General features: G+C 48.6%; 1 protein-coding gene across 1 annotated transcript in view; it reads right to left on the reverse strand.

Annotated features, from left to right (window-relative positions):
• The window catches only part of LOC123361310 (nectin-3-like), a 29,143-nt gene extending 15,004 nt beyond the window's left edge, over nt 1-14,139 (reverse strand). The window contains exon 1 of the mRNA XM_045001367.1: nt 14,083-14,139. The gene's annotated coding sequence lies outside the window, so the exon portion shown is untranslated. The remainder of the gene's footprint in view (nt 1-14,082) is intronic.
• Nucleotides 14,140-21,169: the final 7,030 nt, after the last annotated feature.

The raw sequence follows: 21,169 nt of genomic DNA on the forward strand, positions 1-21,169 counted from the left end.
CACAGGTTCGAATGGAGGTTTCCTCGAAGCGTTGATAACTCGAGTGAGGTCTCGTGCTGGTGTTAGTTCCTGGATAGGAGAGAACAGGTTGAATAGGTTCTTGATAAATTTGGTGGTGCAGAACCTTTTTATGGGAAAGTGGTCCTTGCCTACACAAAGCACAGGAATTGCTTGTGTGAGGGATGAATGGTGACATGGAAACAAGAATCCTGAAGGTTCAAGGAATGAAGCCTCCCAGACAGAGGGAAAAAAAGGTTACCCACCTTTTAGTAACTGTTGTTCTTTGAGATGTGTTGTTCGTGTCCATTCAAAGTAGGTGTGCACGTGCCGCGTGCACACCAGGCGGAAAATTTTCCCCTAGCAGCGTCCGTAGAGTCAGCCCTGGTGCCCCCTGGAGTAGCGCCACTACGGCGCCCTATAAAGGGGCCCACCGACCCTCCACCCTCTCAGTTCCTTCTTGCCGGCACTCCGACAGAGGGGCAGGAGGGTGGGTATTGGAATGGACATGAACAACACATCTCAAAGAACAACAGTTACTAAAAGGTGGGTAACCGTTTTTTCTTCTTTGAGTGGTTGTTCATGTCCATTCACAGTAGGTGACTCACAAGCCTAACCTTAGGTGGCAGGGTCGGAGGTCACTGCTGACTGGAGTACTGCACGACCGAAGGCTGCATCATCCCTAACCTGGTGCGTGATGGCGTAGTGTGACAAGAACATGTGGATGGAGGACCACGTGGCTGCTCTACAAATCTCCTGAGTTGGGATCTGAGCCAGGAACACCACAGAGGAGGCCTGTGCCCTAGTGGAGTGGGCCGTGACCGGAGGGACAGGGGCCTTAGCTATGCAGTAGCATTTCCGGATGCAGGTCGCGGTCCACGAAGAGATTCGCTGAGAGGAGATCAGGAGCCCCTTCATCCTATCCGCCACTGCGATGAAGAGCTGAGTTGAGCATCTGAACGGCTTGGTACACTCGATGTAAAAAGCCAAGGCCCTGCGGAAATCCAGGGAATGTAACCTCCGTTCCTCATTGGAAGAGTGTGGTTTCGGATAAAACACCGGGAGAAAAATATCTTGAGCCATGTGGAACTGTGAGACGACCTTGGGTAGGAAAGCCGGGTGAGATCTAAGTTGGACCTTGTTCTTTCAGAAGACAGTGTACGGGGGCTCGGATGTAAACACCCTGAGCTCTGACACCCTCCTGGCTGAGGTGATCGCCACCAGGAAGGTGGTCTTATACGACAAGTACAACAGGGAGCACGAAGCCAGAGGCTCAAAGGGAGGTCCCGAGAGGGCAGAGAGGACCAGACTCAGGTCCCAAGTAGGGGCCGGCTGACGAACATGTGGAAATAGACTGTCTATACCTTTGAGGAAATGCCCGACCAGCGGGTTTGCAAACACCGAGGTACCCCCCTCTCCCAGATGGAAAGCCAAGATGGCCGCCAAGTGAACACGAATCGAGGAGAGGGAGAGGCCCAGTTGTCTGAGGTGGAGCAAATAGTCTAGGACAATGGGGATTGGGACCCCCAGCGGATTGGGACCTCGTTGACCCGGAGAGACCACTCGTGAGCCCAGAACAAGCGGCTGAGGGTGTCTGCCAAACCGTTCTGCTCCCCCGGAAGGTGGGTAGCATTGTGGATGCAGAAATCCCACAGCGCGAGAGCTTTCTTGCACAGGGGAGAGGAGCGTGCACCCCCCTGTTTGTTGATATGAAAGACTGCTGCCATGTTTTCCGAGAGTACTGAAACACATCTGCCGGCCAGGTGGGACTGGAAGGTCAAACAAGCCAGGCGAACTGCTCTCAGCTCCCTGACATTGATATGCACCTCGAGGTCCACCGGTGACCACAAGCCCTGTGTCCTGAGGTGTCCCAGGTGCGCTCCCCAACCCCGATCTGAGGCATCCGTTACCAGGGAGAGGGAGGGCTGAGGGGCAGCGAAGGGGACACCCATGCACACTTTCTGCGGGTCGAGCCACCACCACAGCAAGCTCAGCACCGAGTGGGCAATGGACACCACTGAGTCCAAGGGGTCCCTGGCCGGGCGATATACTGTCACTAACCAGGACTGTAGCGGGCGAAGCCGGAGTCTGGCATGGTCTACCTCATAGGTGCATGCTGCCATGTGACCCAACAGCCGGAGGCAAACTTGCGCCATGGTAATCGGGGTGTGGTGCAGTCCGAGGATGAGCTCGGAAATCACACGGAACCTGGATTCCGGCAGGTACGCTCTGGCATGGGTGGAGTCCAGAACTGCTCCCATGAACTCTATTTGTTGTGTCGGAGACAGGGTGGACGTGGCTTCGTTCAAGAGGAGGCCAAGATCGAGGAAGGTCCGCCTGATGAACGACACCTGGGTCTCCACCTGCTCCTGGGAGCGGCCCTTTATGAGCCAGTCATCCAGGTAGAGGAATACCTGGATGCCCCGCCTGACCAGGAAGGCCGCCACGACTGTCATGCACTTCGTGAAGACCCTGGGAGCGACTGACAGGCCGAACGGGAGCACCGTGAACTGCAGATGGGCATCGGCCACGACAAACCTGAGGTACCGACGGTGTCAGGGAATTATGGCAATGTGGAAATAGGCGTCCTTTAAGTCGAGGGTGGCATACCAATCCCCTGGATCCAGGGAAGGAATAATCGAGGTCAGGGAGACCATGCGGAACTTGAGCTTTCGCACAAACTTGTTCAGCCGCCGCAAGTCTAGGATGGGTCTCAAGCCCCCTTTCGCCTTTGGTATTAGGAAATACCGGGAGTAGAAGCCTTTGCCCCTGAGCTCCCGAGGGACTTCCTCCACCGCCCCTGCCTCCATGAGGGACTTAACTTCTTGAGTTAGAAGTTGCTCCTGAGACGAGTCCCTGAAGAGGGATGGGGAGGGGGCCTGGTGGGGCGGGAGGGAGGAGAACTGGATAGAATATCCCCTCTCTACTGTGTGGAGCACCCAGCTGTCCGACGTGATTCGGGACCAGGCACGGTAGAAGTGGGACAGACGTAACCAAAAGGTAGGGGTAGAAGGATCTAGAGTCTCGATAGGTAGGTCGTCCTCGACCGTACCATCAAATATGGGGTCTAGGCCCTGATGGTGGTCTCGATTGACCGGACGCCTGGCCGGAGGGGTGGCATTGGTGACACCTCCTGCCATTTCTGCCCCACCTGCGCCCCAGCTCCTGGCGAGTCTGAGGCAGGTAGGAGCATGGGGCCGTCTGCGGCCTAAACAGCCTGCGCTGGGTCGTAGGGGTATGCAAGCCCAGTGAGCGAAGCATGGCCCGCGAGTCCTTTAGGCTATGCAGACATTTGTCCGTCTTTTCCGAAAGTAACATCTGCCCCTCGAAGGGGAGGTCTTGAATGGTCTGCTGGACCTCATAGGGCAGGCCCGAGACCTGGAGCCAGGCTCCCCGCCGCATGACCAGGCCCGTGGCCAGGGTGTGCAAGGCTGAGTCCGCCGCATCTAAGGTGGCTTGGAGGGAGGCTCGGGAGATTAGCTTTCCCTCCTCTACTAGGGCCGAAAACTCTGACCTTGAGTCCTGGGGAAGGAGCTCCATAAACTTCAACATGGCTGAACACATGTTATGACCATATTGACTTACAATCGCCTGTTGGTTGGCAATGCGGAGTTGTAGGTCTGCCGTGGAGTACACTTTTCTACCAAAGAGGTCGAGTCTTTTAGCGTCCCTGCTCTTTGATGTTGACCCCTGAAACCCTTGACACTCCCACTGGTTGGCCGCATCCACCACCAGGGAGTCCGTGTGTGTGTGTGTGTGTGTGTGTACACAAGTGTTTGTGCCCTTTAGAGGGAACAAAATAGTGCCGCTCCGTTCTCTTGGCAGTAGGGGCCAGTGAGGCTGGCGTTTGCCATAAAGACTATAGCGGATACATCCTGCATCTTATCAGTGGGAGAGCCATCCTGGATGGCCCTGAGGGAGCCAGGATGTCTACTACAGGGTCCGCGTCCACCTTGATTTCCTCAGATTGGATTGCGAGGCTCTGAGCTGCTCGCTGGAGCAACTGTTGGAGGATTTGAGTGTCCTCCAGGGCCAGTGTCGCAGCTATGCCCGAGACCGCTTCGTCCGGGGAGGAAGACGAGGAAATTACATAGATCGGCCCTTCCTCCGGTGCGTGCAGCCTTTCGGAGTCCTGCAGCACACGGTACTGTGGTTGCGGTGCCGGTTCCGATTCTAAATGCGGCACCACGACTGGTACTGGGCGGTGCTGCTGCCTGGCTAGGGGGTGCTGAACTTGGATATGGCACACCCCTGCCCGGCGACGGTGCTGGTGGAGGAGGCAGCTGCGCCGGGGCCACCGACGCCGAGGAGACCGAGGCCGACCTTGATCGAGGACCAAACGCCTGGCCTACCGACTCCTGCTCCGCGACCGGCTGGAGTGGTAGGAGTCTGCCTCTGAGTCTGAGGTCTCTGAGTACGAGGACCTGCAGGGAGCAGCACCTGATGCTGTTGGAGAGCGGTGCTGAGGCGGCGGGGAGCCTCTTTTCTGGTCCGGTGCCGCCTTAGCGGTGCGGTGAGGGAGGCGACAGCATGGCCAGCTTGCCCCTCGATTGTACCGGGGGACGGGCTGCGGTAGGCAACTCCCTACGGTGCAGGGAGACCTGCGCCAGGAGTCCCATCAAGTCTGAGGCCGCCTCGAACACCTCTGGCGTAGAAGAGAGGCGCAAGTTTCTGCTGAGGTCTAGGAATCTAGGCCGGTCCGGACTCAACCGCCCTCTCTGTGGTGCAGGAGTCGACGGAGCAGCCGAGGGCTGTAGCCCAGCCTGTCCGCTTGCACCCGCGGACGGCGTCGGCCTCAGATCCTGGTGGGGTGACCGTTCTCTCACTGGCTTTCTCTTCTTGGCGGGCACTGGCGACGGTGAGCGGCGCCGCACTGAGGCCGACTTCCTATGACCCAACTCCGTCCAGTGCCGGGTTTTAGATGACTTGGGCAGGGCCCTAAGTCCTGATGTTGGTGCCAGGGCGCTCCGCAACGAGGAAGACGTGCTGGGCACTGCCTTGGCCAGTTCCAGGTCCGAGGGTAGCCTCAGGGCAGCCTCCATCAGGAGGACTCTAAGTCTTTGAGCTCTTGTGACGAACTGGGAATGTTCTTAATGTTTTCTCTGAATACTGTGTTGGTGCCTCAGTGTCCCCTCTGCAGTTCTTAATATCTAGGTGGTGGGATCAGGGTGTGTGATTGCTGCAGAGGAAGGGGCCAGTGCACCTAAATGCCTGGCACTCTGTCTCCTAGCAACTGATGGCCTGGGCCTCTTCTCTGCAAAGGTGTCAACTGAAGGTGTTGGAGACAAAGGGACAAGGTGACCTCCTGGCCCGGGAAAGGGACAAAGCCCAGAGAGGAGGGGCTGGAGGGGGTTTGGCAGGCTGGTGCTGGATGGGGATGAGGAGTGAAGTGCAGACATGGAAGTCTGGCTCACTGCCCGCCAGAATGGACTCAGCCGAGGGGTCCGGTTCGCTGTACCTACAAGCTCTGTGTTAGACACTGTTCCTGTCATCGAATAAACCTCTGTTTTACTGGCTGCCTGAGAGTCACGGCTGACTGCGAAGTGGGGGTGCAGGACCCTGTGGCTTCCCCAGGACCCTGCTGGGGCGGGCTCACTGTGGGAAGCGCACGGAGGGGCAGAGGATGTTGAATGCTCCAAGGAGAGACCCAGGAGGTGAAGCCATGTGAGCTTCTTGCCCTGAACAAATCTGCTCCAAGGGAGAGGAGGCTCCCCAAAGTCCTGCCTGGCTTTGTGGGGAGCAGTTCCAGAGCATCGCCTGGGGACTCCGTGACAGCTCTGTCTTTGAGAGTTCTCGGGCGGAAGCCACTGCAGATAGAGCACCGGTCCTATCGGTCGCTCTCTCCAAGGCACCTCAAACAAGCAGAGTGCGGGTCACTCTTGGGCATGAATTTCCCGCAGTCCTTGCAGAGTTTAAACCCGGGGGACCCGAGCATGCCCCAGCGGGAGACAAAGACTTGGGGGGAGGACCCCACAACTATGAAGAATTATATATAATAATACAACTATATACATGGACTATACACAAGGATAGGACACTGCTAATTTGCTATGCGCAAAATAAGTTCCAGCTAGCCGTCACCGACAGTAAGAAGGAACTGAGGGGGTGGAGGGTCGGCGGGCCCTTTTATAGGGTGCCATAGTGGTGCCACTCCAGGGGGCACCAGGACTGACCCTACGGAGGCTGCTAAGGGAAAATCTTCCAGCTGGCATGCACGCGGCGCGCGCACACCTACTTTGAATGGATATGAACAATCACTCGAAGAATTATTGTTCCTAGGGTCATATTTTGAATGATCAGAAGTGGATGGAGGTGTTTTAAGTCCTGAGGTCCAGAATTGGTCTGCTCCCCTGACCCCTCATGGGGTGCCTTCTGAACAGGAAAATGCCAAAAAGAGAATTCTATCCTGATGAAACAGAATCCTCTCACAATTAAGTCTGATGGGACATGTTCAATCTATCCCAGAGCCAGAAGGAATTTCACCTCCTGCCTTAAGAAGTCCTTGTGAGACGGGTCCCTAAACAGGAATGGGGAGGTAATGGACTGGATGGAGAAGCAAGTGAAAATTGCTTCTAGGATCCATCTGTCCAAAGTGATGAGCTCCCAGGAAATTAGGTAATAGGAGAGAGAATCCCCATAAGGGTGGGAGGGGAATAAGTGTAATGTAAGATACACAGCAAGAAGTACCTTACCACTATCAACCAATGGATCAAAACAGACATTGAAGATTATCACTGGCTGGGAGGTTGTGGAAGGGGAAACCCCTTCCTTAGGGAATTTGTTTTTTTTCTGTGTGTGCAAGTGCAGGGGATGTTCAGCCATTCTCATAGGTTGGTAGTGGACTGGGCAAAAATGTTGAGTTCTCTGTAACCTGATGTGTTTTCTTTAGTTGCAGGTATACAGCTGCCTAGAGAACTTACTGTCACCCATTAGTTCTTCAGAGAATGGAAGGACCCATCCAGGTTGTCACTCAACAACTTCACGGCCCTCAAATGAAGGTCCTCTATAGTATTTTGTACCTCCCAGGGGAGGCCTGAAAACCACAGCTAGGAAGGTTGGCACAGGACTACTGCCATAACCATAGACAGTTATATGCAACTGACAATTGTACAAACCCTGGAGAGATGCCTTGGCAGCTGTTTGACCTTCTGCAATGAGGGCCTGAAATTGTTCTCTCTGCTCCTGAGGCACATATTCAGTAAGATGAACATTTTTAATAAACTGAAGTCACATTTAGCCATCAGGATTTGATAACAAGCCTCTCTGAACTACCAGGAGACCAACTAGCAATTCTTATGACCCAGCAGATCCAATCATTTTAGATCCTTGTCCAATGATGTTGAACAGGACTAATGCAGTCTGTGCCATTCATTAGAAGTCTTGACCACCACAGAGCTGAGAGCATAAATACTGAGCCTCTTGGAGGGATATAATATGTTTTGTAGACTCATCTATACAGAAGTGCAACAGTGGATGGAGTTCACCACTTCTGTACCAATAAGGACTTTGCCTCCGACTCTCAAAATGAATGCTGAGTCAGATGCCAGTGTTGGAAGCTCTCTAGATGACTTCTAGGTATGCTACTGTGATCACAGTACCGCAGGAAAGGGAACCTCAGCAATATCTGTTTGGACATGAGGTCTCTTGAGACCCAGATCAACGAAGTGACTTTCTCTTTTTTGTCTGATTCTGGAGAATGGGGTCTTTCCTTGGGAAGTCTAGTGTCTTTGGTTACTGCCAAAGCAGAGCTGGACAATAGAACCAATATAGTTGGGGGTGACTCACCGCCTGGGTCTCAAAAAACACTACATAAATAGGAAAGCATGTTTTTCCTACCTCTATTTTTTAGATCTGTTTTTAAATCTTAAGTAGACTTTACATTTAGAGGGAATGTGGATTTCTCCCAAGCAGCAGAGAGGCAGGTTGAATCTCCATCACTCCAAGGGAAGGACTTGTGGCACATATGGAAAGGTTTGAAGTCCAGGGTCTTCAGCATAACCCACACATGGGGATGCGGATGAGGGCCGGGAGTTGAGGGCGGAGGTGAGGGAGAGAACAGGGACCCAGAGGAAAGAAGGGGTTAACCCTCTCAAAGCGTGAACTTGTGCTAACAGGAAAAAAAAACACTAAGAAGAAACTAAAATGAGAAAGGCAGAAGAAAGCAAAGGATAGCCAGCTGCATAGTTCATTGCGTGAACACAACACACAGCCGCAATACACACTTGTTTGTCATCTCCCCAGCCAAACAAGGATTCATTAACCTCATGTATGGATTTGTCTATCTACTTCCAGGTTATTAAGATCGCTCAGGGTGTGTTATTACTATTACTGAGAATATAACCTAGCCCCTTTACCTTAAAATTCAGTGGACAAAATGTAAAAATACAGCTATTCTGCACCAGTTCAATTCAAACGCATTATTTAGAATTTAAACTGGATTTGAAATCAACTTCAACTGAATTTTTTTTTTCTGGGACAAAGGTACAGATGAGATTCTAACTTTGCCTTCCCCAAATGCCACTACATTTTTCAGAAGCAAATACAATACCCTACATGTGACCCAGCTCTCCAGCCTTGCATAACAGTGGTCTGACCCTCTGCACTGTAGCCCAGTATCCTGCAAATAAATTGCAACCTCAACTTTTTAAGTCGGCATTCTTCTAATGATTAAGTTTCTGCCAAAAAGTTTATTACAAGAAATTTGTATACAAGTTCATCTACAATTTTTTGAAATTAAGTTTCTCTTCTTTTACAAACCATGTTAGACTTGCCCAGGGGCGGCGAGTTATATGGGCCCGTGGGGCCCAGGCCCCACCAATAATCCAGGAGCTGGGCTCAGCCCCACCAATGTTTGGGCCCCAGGCCCTGTGCTGGGGGTCCCCGCGTTCCAACACCCGACGCTCTCACTAGCGGCAGCTCCCGGGAGGGGCCTCAGGAGCGACTGGACTCCCAGCCCATTGGCTGGGAACCCCAGCCAATGGGAGCTGCCGGGGGCGGTGCCGGAGCTGCCTGGCCGCGCCTCCACAGCAGGGAGGGGGAGCGAGCCACAGGCAGCGGCTCTCAGCCCTGGGCATTGTGAGCAGCAGACAGACACAGACGGTGAGCTGTGGGCAGCCAGACACACACAGCCGGGAGGGGGGGTTGGTGGGGACAAACACACACAGCCAGGGGGTTGTGGGACAGACACACACGGGCGGGGGACGGACAGACAGACAGACACAGCCTGTGAGCTGTGGGGGCAGACACACACACACATACACACACAGCCGGGGAGGGGGGGGTTGGTGGGGACAAACACACACAGCTTGGGGGTTGTGGGACAGACACACACAGCGGGGGGCAGACAGACAGACAGACACAGCCGGGGGGGGGTTGGTGGGGAGAAACAGACACAGCCAGGGGGTTGGGGGTTGTGGGACAGACACACACAGCGGGGAGCAGACAGACAGACAGACAGACACAGCCGGGGGGGGGGGTTGGTGGGGACAAACAGACACAGCCAGGGGGTTGGGGGTTGTGGGACAGACACACACAGTGGGGGGCAGCCAGACAGCCAGACACAGCCGGGGGTTGTGGGACAGACACACACAGCGGGGGAGAAGGGGGACAGACACACACAGCCGGGGGTGGTGGGGGCAGCCAGACACACACAGCCGGGGGTTGTGGGACAGACCGACACAAGGACACAGCCAGGGGGTTGTGGGACAGACAGACGGACACAGCCGGGGGAGTTGTGGGGACAGACAGATGAAGCCGTGGGTGGGGAAAGGAGCAGCAATGGGCACCCCGGGGCTGGTATAAAATACACAGGATGGGGGGGGTTCCTGAGGGGACTATAGCAACACCCCCCGCAGAGCAGACCCAGATTGCAGCTGGCTCCGCCCATCACAGCCCCCTGCCCCACAGAGACCCACACAACCCTCTGCCCCCTCGAGAGACTCCCAATGACCCCTGTGCCCCTGTCACTCCTCTCCAGAGAACCCTCCCCTTTGTGCCAGCCCACTCCCCTCCCCCACTGCCTCCCCTCCTCCAAAGCTCCCTACAATCTCCCCCTTTGGCTTCCGCCCCCCAGCCCAGCCCAGCCCATTCCATTGGCCGGGAGGCTCCCAGTCTATTGGCTAGCAGGGCCCATGGGAGCTGCACCTGAGGCAGGGTGCCTGCCTGCAGATGCAGACCTGCCTGGCTGTGCCTCCACAGCACAGGGAGGGGGAGCCACAGGTGAGCAAGCCCTGGTCATCATCATCATTACAGGCCCAGTAATTCTCTGGATATTTAATTTCACTGAGGCAAAATGTGTGCAATTTTATGGGTTGAATGATTGAATGACATAATACCCACCTGCCTGCATTGTCCGTCACTAAGTCCAGTAATTTTGTCTAGTGTTTGTTCCACAACATGGTGGTGCCTACCCCTACCTTGTGCTTCAGGGGGTGATGGGGTCAGGGCAGCCTGTTATAGAACTACCTGATTAGTAATTGGATATGTTGGCTGGCATCTTTTTTAGTAATTGGATATGTTTGCTCCCCCTGATGTTAGAACCTGGCTACACCACTGGGGAGGGGAGCTTCCTAGACCTGTGCAGCTGGGGCTTAGGTGAATTTTGTGATACTGTGCCCCTTCCCAGCTACCACCCTGCAGTCCCCACTCCTGCACCATGCTGGGCAAGGGGCAGCCCCATCCCCAGTGAGGCTATGGTGAGGGGTGGCAGCAGGGGAGGCCATACGTGATGGCAACCTCCCCCCTCGGTACCCACCATAGGGGAGCCGAGTGGGCTTTCTGGACCTGAGAGGGACCCTAGGAGCATGTGCAGTGAACTGCGGGGGAGAGGAGGGGTCCCTCCCCTGGAGCTTGCTGCTGCCAGGGAGGGTGGAGGGGAGTCCTCTTTGGCCCTAGCCCTGGGGCAGCCTGTCTGCACCCCAAGTTCCTTATCCCCAGCCCTGCCCCAGAGTCCTCACCTGACCGGAAAAACACACAACTTAAATTTGGTGGTCAGTTTAGAGTATCATAGAATATCAGGGTTGGAAGGGGCCTCAGGAGGTCATAAGGTCCAACCTCATGCTCAAAGGAGGACCAATTCCCAACTAAATCATCCCAGCCAGGGCTTTGTCAAGCCGGGCCTTAAAAACCTCTAAGGAAGGAGATTCCACCACCTCCCTAGGTAACCCATTCCAGTGTTTCACCACCCTCCTAGTGAAAAAGTTTCTCTTAATATCCAACCTAAACCTCCCCCACTGCAACTTGAGATCATTACTCCTTGTTCTGTCCTCTGCTACCATTGAGAACAGTCTACATCCATCCTCTTTGTAACCCCCTATCAGGTAGTTGAAAGCAGCTATCAAATCCTCCCTCATTCTTCTCTTCTGCAGACTAAACCATCCCAGTTCCCTCAGCCTCTCCTCAGAAGTCATGTGCTCCAGCCCCCTAATCATTTTTATTGCCCTCCACTGGATTTTCCAATTTTTCCACATCCTTCTTGCAATGTGGGGCCCAAAACTGCACGTAGTACTCTAGATGAGGCCTCACCAATGTTGAATAGAGGAGAATGATCATGTCCCTCGATCTGCTGGCAATGCCCCTACTTATACAGCCCAAAATGATAGCCTTCTTGACAAAGGCCAGAGGAGGGAGTGTTAGTGCCTGTGCGGACTTCCAGGAAGCGCATGGTGTGGAAGGGGATGCTGGGATACTCTGGAGGAACCACTCCTTCAAAGCCAGTCAGGACTCTGGGGGAGCCTCCTCTCTGAGCAGACTGTCTCCAGGGCAAGAAGCTTACACCTTCCTGGGTCTGACCTCAGAGCATTCAGCATGCCCTTCCACACCATGCACTTTCCGCAGTGAGTCCGCCCAGGCGGGGTCCTGGGGCAGCCAGAGGTCCCTGCACCCCAACTCGGCAGTCAGATGTGACTCTCAGCCAGACTGTAAAACAGAAGGTTTATTAGATGATGGGAACACAGTTTAAACAGAGCTTGTTGGTACAGAAAACAGAACCCCTCGGTCAGGTCCATCTTGCGGGGTGGGGAGCCCAGAACCAAGTTCTGAGTCTCTCCCCATTTCCCCAGCCAGCTCCAAACTGACACTCCTTCCTCTGGCCTCTGTGTCTCTTCCGGACAAGGAGGCCACCTGATCTCTTTGTCCCCAACACCTTCAGTTGGCATCTTGCAGGGGAAACTGAGGCACCCACACAGTATTCAGAGAAAATATTAAGAACATTCCCACTTCATCACAACAGGTACAACAAAATATAATACTGTATATTGAAGTAGGCAAGTGCTGACTTTCCACTTTTAATTGACCCTTGTAATCTTGTGGCGCTGACACGTTGTAGCTTCATTTTATATCAGCTTACAGGGCGGGAGCGGGGGGGCACCACCATTTTGGGCCCCACCAAAAATTATACAAACCTGCCGCCTATGGACTTGCCTATACCACATGAGGAATGAAATTAAATCTGGGAATTGGTTTAAGTGTTATGAAAGCCCCTTTACTGAGAAGGTTAACAAAGCTTTTAAAACTAGATTAGTTATTTGTCCTTACTACTTTTAACCTGCACCACAACATGTTGGAGAGGATAGGAGGGAATTTTTTTTTAATCCAATTGGTTTAAATGTGATCCGATTGAGACTACTTCATTTGTTTCTTCATTTTGAATGTAATGCTTGGCTAGCATGTTTTGTTCCGTGTTTAGGAGGTTTCATTCAAGAAACGGTTGTATGTTTATTATTATTAACCCCGCATTTCAAATACAATTTTTAAAAGCTTTGTCTACACCACACAGCTTTTAGCGACATTCCTGTGCCGCTACAGCCGTGCCGCTAAAAGTCGTGCAATGAGTGACTCCTGCCGACAAAGCACTGTTCACACTGGCGCTTTTCATCGGTAAAACTTCTGCTGTTTGGTGGGGGTGTGTGTGTGTGCGCGCGCGCGCAATACTGCTAAATGACAAAAGTTTTGCCAATGAAGTTCCAGTGTAGACAAAGCTAAAACTGTTAGTCTTTTTTCTTCTAACTGATCCAGGAAGCAACTTGAGCCTACAAGGTCATACCACAGCTGATCTTTAATGCTTCTTACAGCACTATTACTATCAGTGATTTCATAGCACTATTACTGTGCATTACATACACTTAAACACTCACACAAATTCTTTTCTTTGTTTCAGACCGACCGACCAAGTGAAGTTGAAGTAAAAGGGAAGTTACCTTTTGGGGCCATATATTTGCTCCGGAATTGGCTCCCTCCAAGAGAACGTACTTAACATGCAAGAGTACAGATGGCAGGCAGCAGGATTCTCAGTAAACGCATCCAATTCATATTGGAGTCATGAAATACTGCTTTTATCACACAACAGGAAGCCATACAGAGATACCAGATGTCAACACGGGTTGACTTAAGTTTTGAGTCATGAGGGGAGTCATCTCATGCAGCTTATTTGGAAGCAGATACAGTGGCTTACTCTTCATTAGGACATGGTAAATCTGATGACTGAAATGAGACTTCAAGTGTTTTCCATCCCCATTTTCAATGTAATATCAATTTTACATAATTTTCTTCAAATAATATCCAGGTTTTTTGCGTCTTTGCTTTACACACGTCCCCAGCTCACACGGAGGAGGAAGGCTGAACAACTGGTCTTTGCAATGTCTTACACTAAGCCCAAGAAACTCAATATCACAATCACCAGTCAAAGAAGTTATTCCATTTGTAAAAATAAGGGGATTTATCCTAAAGCATTGGTAACTGCTCAGACTTCAGAGTAACAATCATTCCTCACTTGTGCTTTCCCACCCCAATTGCTACTGCTTCTTAGGAGCCATCAACTATATAAGGCCAATATTTGTCTTTACAACATCCACATGTCTCAATCCATACGTCTGATGCATCAGTATGGGACATATTTCAACAGCAGTCATTTCTAATACATAGAATGTGCATTAGTTATGTACTGAAACCAGACAAGTTAGTAGCAGTCAAAGGGCCTTGTTTCCACTATGTCGTAAGCCAGTAACACCCTTCAAAACTCTCCTTTATTAAAGTACTGATTGTGTATTTAAATGGAAAAATTCATCTTTCATTTTCATGAACACTCACCTGGTCCATGTAAAGTCCGTGGGCAGTGGATTTGCGTTAGCATTACACCGGAGCTGAACATGCTCTCTTCCAACGAACCAGTTTCCATCATATCCAGTTACTGAAACTTCAGGGGCATCTATAAAATATGAGTTATTTCACATTCCAATATTCAAAGTACATTACTAAAAAGGAGATGCATTGCTTAGAATGATATGTCTACATGTTGTATTTAACTAACAGTATGGCAGTGCTTAATCTCCAACGAGCAATGGTAGTCCTACCTGGAAATCTTAGTAAATTACACGTATACATGGGTAGTTGGCATCAGAGACTTAACATAAAACAAATCAGTGGGCCCCATATGTTTTTAGTTTGTCTTTACGTCAACAATGTCAATTTTTAGCATAATGCAGTGCTAACTTCAATAGTTCAAATATACCAAATTCTGTGAATTAAAAAAAAAATCATATTACACGGTAGTAAATGATGAATTGCACATACGACATGAGTAACTTCTGGCTAATGATTTATACTGTAGTAGGTATCTGCACTGTGCTTACTGTGACAGGGTCAGGCCAGAGGGCTACAGGAGAGTGATAGAAGGCAGATATATTAGCCCCAGGTTAAGTAGGTCCCCTTTCCCTGGGTAAGGTAACAGGGAAGGTTCCAGAACAATCAGGAGCTTTCTGGAAACAAGGCAGACAGGCTGATTGGAACACCTGCAGCCAATCAAGAAGCTGCTAGAATCAATTAAGGCAGGCTAATCAGAGCACCTGGGTTTAAAAAGGAGCTCACTTCAGTTTGTGGTGTGCATGTGAGGAGCTGGGAGCAAGAGGCACAAGGAGCTGAGAGGGAGAGGGAGAGTGAGAGTGAGAGGGTGTGCTGCTGGAGGACTGAGGAGTACAAGCGTTATCAGACACCAGGAGGAAGGTCCTGTGGTGAGGATAAAGAAGGTGTTGGGAGGAGGCCATGGGGAAGTAGCCCAGGGAGTTGTAGCTGTCATAAGAGGCACTATAGACAGCTTCAATCCACAGGGCCCTGGGCTGGAACCCGGAGAAGAGTGTGGGCCCGGGTTCCCCCCAAACCTCCCAACTCCTGATCAGACATAGGAGGAGTTGACCCAGACTGTGGGTTCCACCAGAGGGGAAGATCACTGACGTGAGCAAATCAGCCAATAAGCGCAGGACCCACCAAGGTAGAGGAGGAGCTTTGTCAAACTATGTTAATAGTGCTAGTCAAACCAACAAGGAACTTTAGCGTATTCTGCATTTAATTTTGTTTTATTTCTTTTCAAAGGACTCAAAAAGCAATGAATAGTGATCATGGCTCCCAATCTGAATCCCATCTTCCCAACTTCTTTCACCCCCTCAGTCTCGCCCACAGAATCTCACACTAACCCAGCTGTAGAAAATGTCTGACTGTTTTAAATACACATTTACTGGAAGGCTTCAATTGGGATGCTTGAGGCAAATTCACAGTATTCTACAACACAATGTAAACACTCAAATATAATTGACACGCCAATTGAAAGGGTCTGCTACAGTGAAAAGTAAAGGCATAGCAACTTAAGTAATATGAGGTCAGAATTCAGAGTAGGATAGTTGTGCTCAGTCCAGGACAGCAGCTCAACTACTTCCTCCAAATGCAGGTGTCCCGAAGGTCGAAAAGGAGAGCAGGGTTTGAAATCTCTCTCTCTCTCTTTTCCCCCTGAAGCTACATATTCCCAACTCTTATATAGTTTAGCGTTACTATTAATTTATGTTTGAGGCATATTATGGATATTGATTATTGCTACTGGGCTAGGCCAGAAAGGTTACATTATAGGAACTGGCAATTTCCTATTAGGCCAGTCTCTCTTCAGCTATTGTCATCAATAATGTAAGGATGCAGCTTTTTTCTCTCCAGACTGCACACAAATGCAAACAACATGTAGGGAGTAGCAGTTTAAAAACTGGTAGTCTTCCTCAACAGGACTGCCTTAATAGTCAGTTAATCTGTAGTTTATATTTACCCATAAAAAAACCACCTTATGATAATGTCCTTCCTTATTCGCGTATCAGGGCACAGGGCCTGGATGGAGTATTAACAGTTCTCACAACTGGCTTCTTATTCTTATATTTTATTTATGAACACTCTGGTACAATACTCTACTCGGTTCAGGTGCAGAGATTCAGAACTCAGTTGAAGACTGTTAGTATACGTTGAAACAAAGCACTAAGCAGAACTGCTTCTCTATTCATGCTCAACACAATTTTAAAGACCACTAGGCAAGTTCTCATGAGTACGAAGTCCCGTATCTTTTTATAATTTGTTTTGGAAGGTGTTAACATTTCTTCGTTTCTAACTAATACTCGGGAAAAGATGTGTAACAGTCTAAAGTTCTTTCCAAATTCAATCACAGACATTAAAACCAGCCAATCCTCCAATACAGACTGTTCTAAAATTGTCAAAAGTTCATTGATTGAATAGAACATACTTGTCTTTTAAAAATATTCTTTACAATTCTTACAAGTTGTTAATAGTGGGTTTACTTGATAGGATACTGTAAGACTATGTTAAAGGAGGTTGTGTATTACTTGGAATAGGTCATAATTTTAGTCTTTTAATACCATTTCAAATGTTTCTTGATTCCATGTTAACAATTTTACTATCAATGGCATTCTCAGACCGTAAGTTTATTTATTATGGTATTTCCCCAAGATGACTGAAGGCAAAAAATCAATAATTATACTAAAGTCTCAACATCATTCCCATCCCTAATAAACCAAATCAATTGCCAGTGGTAACCATAAAAAGAAACGGTTGTTTACATTTACTGAACATTCTCTTTTGGTCATGTGTTTATGCCACCAACTAGTAACTGATGGTAAATATTTAATTTTTTGATAGAGCAGATTACAGCAAGGGACCTGATGTTCAGTAAGGAGAGAAAGTATCTTTAAAATATTTTTACCACTCAGTTGCTTTTCTGAAGTAGTAATTAAGTTACTCTAACCCATCAATATTTTCTATTCTGCGATCTACATCCTACACTTCCTTTTCCTCCTCTCCTGCACACCCATTAGTGTGTTACAGTTTGCGTTTGAAAATCGATGCCTAAAGCTAACATTTTGAATCCTTAGGAACCCCAATATGTTCTGGACTTTTGAAAATTCTGGTCATATATTTGATAGCCCAATGTTAGGCATCCATTTTGGGTTACGTGGACTGAAGTTTGTAACAGCACATCGAAACGACCAACATAGCATACAATGTAAAGTTTTAAGAAATTCAACTTCTTTATGGCAAGTTACAAATTACTCTTCAAAGGGGAGAAACTGACTGGAATTTATTTTGGGGGCAACTCTTGTCAAAGTCAGCAGGCCATCAGAGCACCGCATTATTAGTGGTCAATCTAGGGAGATATGCTAAGGCTATGTCTTCAAACTGCAGTTTGCACTATAGGAGAGTGAAAAGGACTGCACGCCAAATGCTGTACTTCAACTCCCCTGCGTGGATGCCGTGGGTGTGAACGAAGAGGTTCCGAAATTCACATGGATGTAGTCCTGTTTTAAGAACCTCTTCGTTCACACCCACCAGTATCCACATGGGGCAGCTGCAGCTCAGCACTTGGTGATCAGTGATATTCACACTCCCACAATCCAAACAGCAAGGCATTGTAAACAAGCCCTACATTTGTTAGGGCTTTAATCTGTGACCATCAAGACAGAGTTTTTCAAGTAGCCAGAAGTTCACCAGCAAAGGGCTAGAAAGAGGTCTTTGATTGTTGTATTTGTTAATGAACTGAAACTGAAGTAGAACATGTGCCACACTTTTTGCTTGTGATATGCTAACAATAGTAAAGATGTCAAGTGTCAGAGGGGTAGCCGTGTTAGTCTGGATCTGTAAAAGCAGCAAAGAGTCCTGTGGCACCTTATAGACTAACATGTTTTGGAGCATGAGCTTTCGTGGGTGAATATCCACTTCTTCGGATGCATGATGTAGGATGTAAAGGTGAAGAATCCAAAACAATCTGGTCATACACAGAAACTTATTTGCTGCAATAAAGATGCAAACATTTTATAATTGGAGATATACCTACTTCCTAGGACTGGAAGGGACCTTAAAAGGTCATTGAGTCCAGCCTCCTGCCTTCACTAACAAGACCATGTACTGATTTTTGCCCCAGATCCCTAAGTGGCCCCCTCAAGTACTGAACTCACAACCCTCGGTTTAGCAGGCTAATGCTCAAACCACTGAGCTATCCTCCCCTGCCACAACATTGCTTGCTGATGAAAGTGCTACACATTTCTACAGCTGAGATGGCAGGTGCAGTTATGAAATTATAAAGATTATTATTACAAGGTAGACCTCAGGATCAAATAATGAGAGGGGCTTGGTAATTTATCATCTTCTGTCACTTGTTTCTTTTATGGACATCAAGTTTAACAAACCAAAAAAAAAATCTATATTAAGAAAGAAAATAAACGTCCAAGTGGAGGGATTCTCAAATGATCCCTGCTCTCTCCAACACTCTCAGTAGTGTAGTGAGAGATCTGGTTAAGCGCAGTTACCCCATAATATTTTTCATCACTGAAGTTCTTTGGCAACATCATGACTTGTATTATTCCAAGTGTGAAAGAAATGGCAACCACCAGTCCCTGTAGAGCTTAAAGGGAGGAACTGAATTTTCAGCTTCAACATCTGAGGTTTAGTCACATTTGTTAAAAATAATAAGGGTCCATGAAGAAACATAGGAGGAATCTGAATGGGTAATTAAACCAAGTTAATGAAAAAGTAAGTGGCAATGTGTCTCAGCAAGTAGGGAAACTGACTGGGTCTCAGCAGTCCTGGATTCTACTCCCAGCTCAGCCAGTGGCCTGCTGCAAGTCCTTGGTCAACTCACTTCACCTCTCCCTAGCTCTGTAAAAGCAAGAGTTAACATGTTGTATACTTACATAGTATGTCCAATGTGAAAGGATATCTCAGCTCCTTTTCCAAAGCCGGATGCCTCACAACACAACTTATGCGTCTTCCTGTGGCAAATTTGGTGGGTATGAGTTTGTACCGAGCAACAACTGTCACGGTTTCATTTGGAAATAAAGTAGAAATGGATTCCACTTCTCCCAAACCTCCTTCCCACTCAATATCTGCACCAGGTTTTCCAGTGGCTGCTGTACAAATGGCTGCTATTTTTTTATTTTCACCATCTATTAAAGAGTTTGGTCCCTTTGTTAGGCTCACAATGGGTTCAACTATTGAAATAAAAAAAAAGTATGTTTTCAGTCAAGGCAGAAAAGTTGCATTAACCTCCCTTCAATTCCTGTATATAAAAGGACAAGAGCAGAGTCCTGCACTTAGGACAGAAGAATCCCATTCACTGTTACAGACTAGCGACCGAATGGCTAGGCAGCAGATCTGCAGAAAAGGACCTAGGGGTTACAGTGGACGAGAAGCTGGATATGAGTCAAGAGTGTGCCCTTGTTGCCAAGAAGGCTAACGGCATTTTGGCCTGTATAAGTAGGGGCATTGCCAGCAGATGGAGGGACGTGATCATTCTCCTCTATTCGACGTTGGTGAGGCCTTATCTGGAGTACTGTGTCCAGTTTTGGGCCCCACACTACAAGAAGGATGTGGAAAAATTGGAAAGAGTCCAGGAGAGGGCAACAAAGATGATTAGGGGGCTGGAGCACATGACTGATGAGGAGAGGCTGAGGGAACTAGGATTGTTTAGTCTGCAGAAGAGAAGAATGAGGGGGGATTTGATAGCTGCTTTCAACTACCTGAAAGGGGGTTCCAAAGAGGATGGATCTAGACTGTTCTCAGTGGTACCAGATGACAGAACAAGGAGTAACGGTCTCAAGTTGCAGTGGGGGAGGTTTAGATTGGATATTAGGAAAAAACATTTTCACTAGGAGAGTGGTGAAGCTCTGGAATGGGTTACCTAGGGAGGTGGTGGAATCTCCTTCCTTAGAGGTTTTAAGGTCAGCCTTGACAAAGCCCTGGCTGGGATGATTTAGTTGGGAATTATTCCTGCTTTGACCAGGGGGTTGGACTAGTTACCTCCTGAGGTCCCTTCCAACCCTAATATTCTATGATTCTATGATTTTTATCCCCAATAGCTTGCAGCTACTAACTCATTTTCAAGACAAATTTGTTAACCAGCAGGTAAAGTTGATGACACAATAGATATTTAAAAGTAATCGGCACAACTGACAGCTCTGACATCCCTGTGCTGCACATTGCCAGGATGGACTGATTTAAAATCAAAGTCATAGAAGTCGAATTTCAATCAGCAAGCAAGAAATCTTGTTTTAAATCATTTCTTTTAATCTAGCTTTGTATCTGTACTTTATTTCCCCCCACACACACCAAGGTAAGGTTGATGCTCATTCGTTGGTAACCATTAGAACATGTGAAGTGCAACTAAATATAGCCTTTAGGCTACATTTGGTGGGATTGGTTTTACTACCCAGGAAGAGACGCTATATTTTACACATTTATTTAAACAATTCTATAGTTCAGCTTACATTTGTTCAGGTTTGTTTTTTTTTAAATAGCATAGAAATGTATGATGCACTTATTTACAACTACACATCTCCAGTGTTCTCTTAGAACCCAAATCTTCTTTGCTGTGTACTTCAAGTGCTATCACCTAACTAGTTTCACAGATACCAGGGTGGGTTTTTTTTTCTTTTGGGTTAGTTTGTTTGTTTAGGTTTTGTTTGTTTGTGGTTAAAGAGAAAGTAGTACTAAAGATTCTTGCTCCACAAGCTGTTAAACAAATCACACCTCGTTATGTCCTTCAGCCTACTTTCCTTGGTAGTTAATAGTGTGACTTGCAGCATTATGCTCTGGCCACAAAACATTCTTTTCACTTCTCTCTCTCTCTCTCTCTCTCTCTCTATATATATATATATAGTGGCAAACCCAAGACAAATGGCTACAAAGAGAGGGGTAGTAATTAGTCCCAGGGGGCGTTAAAAGGCCTCTCCCTGTTCACTGAGGAGAGAGAGCCATGGGGAAATAAGGTTCAGATGGAACAGGAGTTACCAGGGAACTAATTAGGTTCAGCTGGCCCCAACTGCTGGAGACCTTTTAAACCCTCCCTGGCATGGAAGCAGGG

The sequence above is a fragment of the Mauremys mutica genome, unplaced genomic scaffold (genome assembly GCF_020497125.1).
Source record: "Mauremys mutica isolate MM-2020 ecotype Southern unplaced genomic scaffold, ASM2049712v1 Super-Scaffold_100463, whole genome shotgun sequence".
Taxonomy (NCBI): domain Eukaryota; kingdom Metazoa; phylum Chordata; order Testudines; family Geoemydidae; genus Mauremys; species Mauremys mutica.